This window comes from Mauremys reevesii, linkage group 26 (genome assembly GCF_016161935.1).
Source record: "Mauremys reevesii isolate NIE-2019 linkage group 26, ASM1616193v1, whole genome shotgun sequence".
Lineage (NCBI taxonomy): Eukaryota > Metazoa > Chordata > Testudines > Geoemydidae > Mauremys > Mauremys reevesii.
In genome coordinates this window covers 6,897,122-6,905,929 of record NC_052648.1, presented here as the reverse complement: position 1 = coordinate 6,905,929, position 8,808 = coordinate 6,897,122, and the positions used below count along the sequence as shown (strand labels likewise).

At 48.1% G+C, this 8,808-nt stretch overlaps 1 long non-coding RNA gene across 1 annotated transcript; it reads right to left on the bottom strand.

Annotated features, from left to right (window-relative positions):
• Positions 1-1,912: 1,912 nt before the first annotated feature.
• On the bottom strand, positions 1,913-2,662 carry LOC120391941. The gene is made up of 2 exons (XR_005591538.1): positions 2,388-2,662; positions 1,913-2,039 (listed from the first exon to the last, which is right to left on the bottom strand). It is a non-coding gene; the product is annotated as an uncharacterized LOC120391941 (long non-coding RNA).
• Positions 2,663-8,808: the final 6,146 nt, after the last annotated feature.

Below are 8,808 nucleotides of genomic sequence, written 5' to 3'. Positions count from 1 at the left end.
GGGAGGGTTTGCATTCAGACAAGTCCAGTCACTGGGACCAGAAGCTGGCTACATGCTGGGAGAAGCTGCCAGCCCTTCGGCTTACAGAGATTGGTCTTTTTTCAACAGGTCCTCAGAGGAGGTGCTGTCACTCTTTTTTGCCCAGAAGAATGTGGGGTACGTTGCAGGAGCTCCATGCTCAGGAGGAGATGGAGTTTAATGGCTATGGATGGGGGTGGAATATCTATATCTCCCTCTTGATACACACGCATCATTCCCATTAGCAGCAACAGAAGCTAGCCAGGCATTTCTAGGAGGGGACGTTTCACTCCCTGTCACCACCCCTGTGCAAAGACAGCAGCAAGTGAATTCTGCTCAGTGTAATATATTTCCAACCCTGCCTTCCTTTGTAACTCGGGAGTGACATCTCTAGGCAAAAGCACAGGAACTCCACGTATATTGCCATGGTTTCCCAGAGCACTTGGTTTTGTTGTATCAAACGATGCGAGCCGAGGCTCGGAGTAAAGAGATCCTTTGCGCCATAGGAGGCACCACAATTTTTCATGTTCCATTAGGTAGCAAAAAAAAAAAAAAAGCAGCATGTCCCCCCCCCCCCCCTTACATCTTCAGTCATGAATTGGGCTCTACAGCATTCTGTGTCGGAGAGTCTATTCCTCCTTCACTTGATCTCCTTTCATTCCCGAGAACGTTTTTCTCATCAAAGCTCCCAGATTTCCGACACGCCGTAAGATATTTTTAATCATCCTCTGTCACGAAGTTTTCAAGCGAAAGGCGCCTTTGCCACACAGAGAAATGTCTATTTATTCACTCCTGTTTGAAATAGCCTGGCGGTCCTTTTAATTACAGCACCATTTCCCTACACCGCTTAGTGTGACACCAGGTTTGCACCACTCACAATAAAAGGAGGATTTCCCCCCCCCACCCCTCAGTGTGTGTGTAACGTGCATATCAAAATTGAGGAGATAAATATTACCAGGCTCAGTAAGGGCAAGGGGCATTTGCAAGTCTGAGGCTAATTTAATAAAGGCTGGCAGAGGCTTTAAAACATGTCGGCTTTTCAAAAGAACACAACACTGAATCCTGTAAGGAGCAGCAACATGGGCTAAAGCTTTTAAAGGCTTTAAATGAAGCGCTCCTCTGCTAAAGCTTTGACAATTACAATCCTCCAGAGCTCGTTTTTGTTCGGCCTCATCAGGACAGATTTAAACTGAACCCGCGACTTAAACCAAACAGACCACAAGCGGCTGGGCTGGGATGTGAAGTTCTCCGGCTTGTGCGGTGAAGGAAGTTCCACTAGATTAGTGCGTCTCAGTCTCTTCGGCCACCCTTTATTCTCAGTGTTTCTCTGCACTCCAGGCAGTTCAGCTGGAGAGCTGCAGCTACGCTGCTGTAGTGTAGACACCTACTGCAGTGACGGAAGGGGTTTTTCTGTTGTTAGTCCATCCCCGTGAAAAGGGGGAGCAGCTGCCTCTCGAGTGGGGGTTGAGTTGACCTAACTGTGTCACACAGGGTGTGAAATTTGTCATACCCCTCAGCGAGGTAGCCAGGTCAACCTAAGTTTTAGGCATAGACAAGGCCTAAGATTAAAAAATGTAGCAATGTTAAGCCTATTGCCTATCCTTTATTGGGTGTGTGTGTGTGTGTGTGTACTGGCAACAGCTTGGCACAGAACACTTGACTTTGAAGGGTCAAGGAATCTGGGTCCAGGGGGTGCAGATTTTCTTTGCTGTGGATTTCATGAAATATCGATTTCCCTCATGATTCCCCCCGCTTGCATTTTGTGATGCCTCCCTGGAGGGTCAAAACCCTTTGATTGAGAAACCCTTCACTAGATGATTACACGGTTCTGGCCTAAAACTCTACAAAATCTCTGAGATGTTTTAAAAAATGTCATTGTGTTATTCCTCTAATCTCAGTTGATTTGCTGCTTATGAGAGTTTTCATAAACAGATCACTTTTAATCAGGGATTATTTCCTGCAAACTGCGGCATTGGCTGGATATGTCCTGTTAGGGTCCAGCCAAGTTGAATCAGAGCTACCTGGATGGCACAAGCAAAGAGGTTAAGATTAATAATAATAAATAATAAATATACTAATTATATTTATTGTTATTATAATTAGTATTTAGTACTTGTATCATATTATTTATATATTATTTTAGATGATTTTTAGTGCTCTTGAGCCTTAAATCTCACAGTGTTTTGCAAAGGAAGGTAACTACCATTACAGAGGGGGAAACAGAGGCACTGAGTGGTGAAGGGGCTTGCCTGAGGTCAATGGTGTCAATGGAAGAGCCAGGAACAGCCCTTACAGTGCCAGTATGTAGAATGGGCACATGTTGCTGGGGTAAAGTTCACCCCTCTGCAAAAAATCTAGGCATCACTTACCTCCTTCTTATGGTTCCGAGGTAGGTAGGGCAGAGGTCTTTTGCTGGCCCACTGCACGGCGTGAATTTCACTCTTGGGGAACTGCATTAGGGTTAGAATTAAGATGAGGGTTCAGCTGTTTAGCTGGTGACAGTGTTGTCTATTAATGTACGGGGTCGTGGATTTGTTAATGTAGCCGATAAAATTGCTACGGACAGGCAATATGATGCCGGGCTATCCCCAAGGGCTTGCATTGTGCCATCCTAGAAATTATTTTCCTGTCATCTCATTGCTGTTCACCATACAGGGGGGATATTACACGGGCCATCTGCTGATGTAACACCCGAGGCTATTATCCTGTCACATGAATTCATACTAGAGATCATTAACATACAGAGACAGAGAGAGATACATGGTAGAGTTTGAGCATGGCCCTGGGAGCTGAGGCTCTCGAGTCGAATCTCAGCTTTGACCCCGAGTCTCTCTGTGGCTTTGAGAGAAGACACTTAATCGTTGTGCTTCAGTTTCTCTCTCTGTAAAATGGGGATATGATGTTGTAATGAACTGGGTTGTGTATGTGGCATGCCTGCCGCCCACTGTGGTGATTCCAAATCCAGATTAGGATTTTGAACCCACTCCCAAGGGGTGGAATTGTAAGGGACCAGGGCGGTCACAGCTGGGCTGAGGTCTGCCCACCAGAGACTGGAGTGGCTGGGCAGGAGTTGGGGGAATCGCAAGGCCGGGTCCCGTAAACAGGAGTCAAGCTCAGAGTCAGGTCGGGGTCAGAGACTGGAGGCCAGAAGCAGTACCAGGCTAGATGTGAGAGGCAGGAATCAGGGTCAGAGCCAGGTTGGACTTGGAGGCTGGAGATCGGGAGACAAAGTGAAGTCTGTGTGGTTGCCCAGACAATTTCCAGGGGCAACCCCTAGGCTTAAGTAGGGGCACTTGGCCAATCAGAGGGCTTAGGGTGCTGTCACTCTGGGTCTCTTGGGCGGTACTTCCTGCGGCACCTACTCTCCGCACTGCTCCCTGGCTGTGCCTCGGTATGGCCGCCCAGTGGCATTGTGGGAATCTCTGGGAATTCTAGTCCCCAGGTCCTGACAGGAATGTCCCATTCTAGAAGCTGTGTTTGGCTGTTCAGTATCCCACCTGGATCCAGTTTTGGAATCCAAACACCCTGAAATCCAGAGCCGCGGCTCTGGTGGGTCTGGTCTGGGGCCCGTCTCATCAATCAGCGCGAAGCAATAGATTCACCACTGCAGGTTGGTTTGCTGACGCTTCCTGGCAGTGAAAACAGGAGTGAAAAGTTTCCCTGCATAAGGCTCAGCTGTCAGGCTCCACTGAGGCCACTCTGCCAGCTTGTGAGAGCATAAAACAAATGATGGTCTAGTGGAGATTATTCTGAGGCCACATGGCAAAAATGCTGTCCCCGTCTGTCCTCCCGCTGCAGCTCTGTTTCCTCCCTCGTCTCTGTCCTTTCACGTCCAAACAGCACTCACCCTTGCTGCAGGAGAGCTCCACAGCCAGGGGTGGAATAGGTGACAGGTTCCTGGCCTGTCTGATGAAAGCCCGTGGATGCAGCCACCATGTTAGGGTACGGCTGTCTCCTGAACCACCCAGGATAGAATCTCATGCTTTGCGCCATTAGAAAGCTGCAGAGCCCGGCTGTCCAGAGATGCAGAGATATTTTCTGTTGTGTGGCCAGATGTGCTTGTATCCCCCTCTGCAGACGAGATGTAGCTGCTCCTTGCTCATGGAGCGACGGTTCTAGCCCAGCGCTGTAGGCCCCAGGGTCCGTTCCTGTGGATGACCTACATGCATGTTATTAGGATTATATTCCCCCCGTGCCCCCTGTCCAGCATGTTAATTTGCTTGATGGGTTATTGACAGCTGCCATCCTGCTGTCTCTTCCACCAACAACTCTAGTTCTCCTGCCTCCCTCTCTCCCACTCTTAAAAGCCGACAGAATCCCGAACTGTTTCACTGCATGTGCAATTTCCAGCCCAGAGTCTTCGCTCAGCAGGGTGTGATTAATTCAAAGCTCTGGCTGAAGCAGTAGTTTGTTTTTTTTGGGGGGGTGGGGAAGGAGGGAGGTCTGAATAAGTCCTTTTTTGTGCACACTTATCCGCAACAGCATCCCCACTTCTTTCACATCACATCTCGGCACTCTGCGTTCCACCACAGGGAGACCTTCCTGTGCCATTATCTAAAACAATGCAGCTGCTCTTCGTTTGTTTTTGGGGAGGGTAGAGAAAAATAAAAACAAGCTTTTGTTGGGAGAGGAAATGGAGCCAGATCTTCAGTTGGTGCAAATGAGTGTAACTCCATTCGAGTCAATGGAGTTGTGCTGATTTACACCAGCTGGGGACCCGGCCCGTAGACTTTTCTTTTCTTTTTTCTTGCCTGTGCTGTATTGCAGTACAAGACTGTAGAATGAACTCCCCCAGGAACGCAGGAGCATCACATTCCTCCCAGTCTTCCTTCCCAAGCAGGCAGCACACTGCTCCGACCTGCCTCCTATAATAAAAGCCGACTTACCAGTGCTAGCTCTGATCAGGCTAGAGTGCTAAAATAAAACAATATAGCCATGGCTGCATGATGGGCTAGCTACTCCGAGTACAATCTCATCTGAAACCCTAGCTAGCCGTCCTGCCACCTGTGCACTTGTGGCTATGCTGCTATTTTTAGTGCACTAGCTTGATCAAAGCTAGCACAGGTATGTCTGCCCACACCGGAATTTACGCATTCAGCTTCAGTGGAGACATACCCATAATACACTAGCAGAAGGCACTCAGCTGCCATGTTGATGAGGGCAGTATACGAACCGGTACTGGATAGTATTTCAGATGTACGCAATAATTCTGTTATATCTCAAGTGATTTTGCATTTTCTTTTTTTCCTTTTTCCCAAAATAGAATCCCTAAGATGCCAAAGGGAGGTTTGAAACTTTAACAGTGAATGTTTTTTTCTCAAGTGTTTCTCGGGTGTTTCCATTAAAATAAACAAGGCTATAAAATAAAGTGAATAAAAATCACTTCTCCTCAGGAAGAACATCTTTATCATACTGGCAAGCATTTTCTGCCAGGGCTAAAGCCATTGACTTCACTGGCACTATTTGTAGAAATAGATGCTTATCTATCTGAGTCAGCAGGGTCACAGGCTGGCTCTTAATTAGGTTTCATATGCAACCCAGTATACTTGGGGGCTGGCTTATTAGTAAATATACCACAGAAAATCATGATCTTTGCTGGGATGCTCCATAAATGGAAAAAGAGGTGAAATTTGCCCGGTACATATTTATTCCTCCTGGACCGTAGCCTGAATGACCAGTGGAGCTGGTTGGAATGTTTTCAACTTAATGTAATGTTGTGGAAATATGCCATTTCATCAAAGCCAAAACCTTTTGTGGAGATGGAACGGTTTCAATGAAATTTTCATCTGGAAGGGGTTGTTTTTTAGTCATTTCTGTCTGGGATGGGTGGGCAACCCAAATTGTAAAGCTCAGATTTTTCAATCCACGTACAGATGTTCTGACCCAGTTCTGTTTTGTGAAGCTGGTGGAAATGTTTTATTTTTGTTCCAATGAGGAACAAAGCCACATTTCTGAGCCTCAAAAGTAGCCATGGAATGGAATTGTCTTCTGGACAGCTCTCAGGATCAGGGCCAGGACACAGGTGCAGTTTGCACGCTCTTCTTAAAGTTCTCGGGTCAGTTTCCCAAGATTGACCTTTCCTCAAGGCATCTTTGTACAGCCACTTCTGGGGTCAAATTGTAGCCTCATGTGCAGCAGAGTAATGGCATTCTGCACGTGTGGTGATGGTGGGTAATGTAAAGCCTTAGGAGAGAACCTGTGGTGACTGAGGTCGCTCTGTGTATGTCTACACTGCAATGGAATTGTTAATCTAGGCTTGACCGTCTACACACATTTGTAACCCCAAGTTAGGAATTGTTGAATATTGGGTCCCAACCTGGGGCTCCAGCATCTACGCTGCATTATGCGAGCATGAGTCCAACCACCCATATCCCAAACTTCCTAGCACACCCGGGGGTGCGGGGATTCTGTCAAAATGTTTCAGAGGCATGAAAAAAATATCAATCTTGGTCCATAGCGGGTGTAAATTGCTGGAACTCTATTGAAGTCAGTGGAGCTACGTTAATTTGCACCAGCTGAGAATCGGGTGCATCCGCTCTAGAAATGAACTTAGGTTCAGGGAGAGAGTTTGAATTCTCCCCAAAACCAGTCTGCTTTTCCCACATAAGACCTTGATCTCAAACAGAGCCTACCCTCATACTCCCATTGAAATAAATGCTGTTCCCACATAGTTCTTTTTGCAGCTTTGGGGCTTAGGAGAATAGTCCAAGATTCACCCCCATCCAGGCCTTGCCAACGAGGAGGCCATGTTTTGTGACATGGACTCCCACACCCAGTCTCCCACACCCATTTCCCTTAAAGACGATCAAACCATAAAGATTTCCAACCCCTAATGACTTGAGCCAGATCCAGGCCCATAAGCTATGGGTGAAAGGCACTGTGCAGCTTCCTATCCATCCCTGGGGTGAGCTGGTCCCCTCTAATAAGATGGAGTCTTCTGCAGAAGTCATATCTCCTTTGGAACTGCTGCTTGACGTGTGTGTCATAGGCTCTAGACCGCTAGCTGCTAATGGAGATTCTGCTTTATCTCAAATGGCAGGGCCTGTGCTTTCTGAGGATGGATCGAAGTCCTACTGGAGATCCAATCAGCTGCCATATGCTGCATTGTGCTGTCGATGGGAGGAGCCAACTGGCTCCTCTGAGCCAATCAGAATGCCTGCTGTTCCATCAGGATGGGAGGAGGCGTGGCCATTCTTTGGCATCATCAGACAAACGTAAGGGATGCTGTCTGCGTACCTCATCCGGTTTAGCAGCAATAGTCATCCCAGCAGAACTCTGTCAGAAGATCAGTGTCCCTGGGAGCTCTTGGGCTTTTCCCCACCGCCCATTTCTCCTCACTTATCTAGCAGCTGGAGACCATTATCCTGTGACAACGTTCTCTTCCTGCGGACCTATTCTCTTAAATAAATGCCTCCCCGCAAACGATAGGCTCAGAGCTGTCTATGACACTTATCCAGCCCCTGTTACTACAGTATCTGAGGAGCTCACAATATCCCTATGAGAAGGGCAGGGCTTTTATCCCTGTTTTACAGATGGGAAACTGAGGCATAAAGTCACATAAGAATCACGGTTTGCAGAGCTGCAAGCTGAGCCTTGGCCTCCTGAATCCCAGGTTAACTCCATCACCATTGATCCACCCTTCCTCTCCCACTGCACCCTTCTTCTCTTCTTCCATAACTTCCTCGGGTGTTTGCGTGCCTCCCTGCTGCAGTGGGGCAGCTCCCTCACAAAGGAATTTCACTGCAGCTTTTCACAGCTGCTCCAGATTCTACTCCCAGTCCCCTGGAGGCTCGAGCTGAGTCACTGAGAAGAGAATTTGCCCCACCTGCTGGAAGGCTGTTGTGGCTTCCTAGTTGCTCCCAGCCTGGCTCACATGGATTGGCATAGAAGCTAGTCTGCACTGCAGTGTAGCCTAGTGGACAGAGCGCTGAACTCAGGTTCAGAAGGCCTCAATTCAGTTCCTGACTCTACCACTGCTTTGCTAGGTGACCTTGGTCAAGTCCCATCCCCACTCAGTGCCACAGTTTCCCCATCTGTGAAATGGGATAATGACACTGACTTGCTTTGTAAAGCACTTTGAGATCTGAGGATGGAAAATACTGTATAAGATCAAGAGATTGTTATTATTTGTCTGGGTTCTTTAAGTAGCTCTGTAAAAATGAGCACCACTTTTATCATTCCATGTCCCCCTTCTGCTCAGGGAGACAGAACCATCCTGTTGTTATCAGCATTCTCTTCCCGCTCTGCTCTGGCAGCCTTTGCTGTAGCTGCCCTTCCTGCTTTTTCCTTCTCTAACCTGATCTAGATAATAACCCCACCCGGTGAAATCAGCACAGGAGAGATGCCTGCTGCCTCTGCTGGTTCACATCCACCGGATCCACTCTCAGATAGGACCCAGTCTCTCGGAAGCTTTGCTGGTGTCAGGAAGGGGTGAAATCCTATCGCAGTCTCCTCTCCCTTCCACACGGATATGGGCCAGGCTCCAATGCTGAGTCACTCCTTAGGAACGTTTTTAACTCTCTGCGCAGCATAAAGTGAGCTCAGTGCTGGCGCGGAGACTGGAGTGCTGGTTTATTCACAGACCAGGTGCCAGAAGGGCAGCTGCAGCAGCATCCTTTGCTACCCTACCAGTGGGCAGCAGGCCTGACCCACAGCAATCACCTCTTGGGGGTCGAGGAGGCTTTGATTTCTTTGGCCCAGTCAGGCCTTTCTCCCAGGAGTGTCACCAAGGGGGCCAGTTGCAGTGGTGCTTTTGTGGGACACTTGCCCACCAGGGCCCAGGCTGAGATC